The sequence below is a fragment of the Penaeus monodon genome, chromosome 19, assembly GCF_015228065.2.
Source record: "Penaeus monodon isolate SGIC_2016 chromosome 19, NSTDA_Pmon_1, whole genome shotgun sequence".
Lineage (NCBI taxonomy): Eukaryota > Metazoa > Arthropoda > Malacostraca > Decapoda > Penaeidae > Penaeus > Penaeus monodon.
The window spans coordinates 10,518,811-10,519,205 of NC_051404.1; positions in this window are offsets into that span (position 1 = coordinate 10,518,811).

Genomic DNA, 395 nt, shown 5'->3' on the forward strand with positions numbered 1-395 from the left:
TCACTCACTCTCACATTCCAATCACATACGAAAAACGATATCTAAAACCGCATACCAAATCATCTATTGAAGGCACTGTATATTCGGGACACGATAGGCCAGTTCTATAGGCCTAATCGCCAGTATCACTAATGACCATTAATTTGATGCCATAACCACCAGGAGACTTCCCTCTGGGGAGACGACAAGGTGGGGGGGGCGTAGTTCCAGGGCTTTAAATAATTAATATCCGAGGCATGCCGCTTAATTGCCCTGAAACAACCCCCCGCCCAAAACGACCCGGGAAAAGTCTGTTTTTTAAGCCCCAAAAATTTATTTTAGATATCTTTTTTTTCACCAAACAAATAAATTAAAAATTTTATGCAATGTAGGAAGGGGCTAAAATACATACCAAA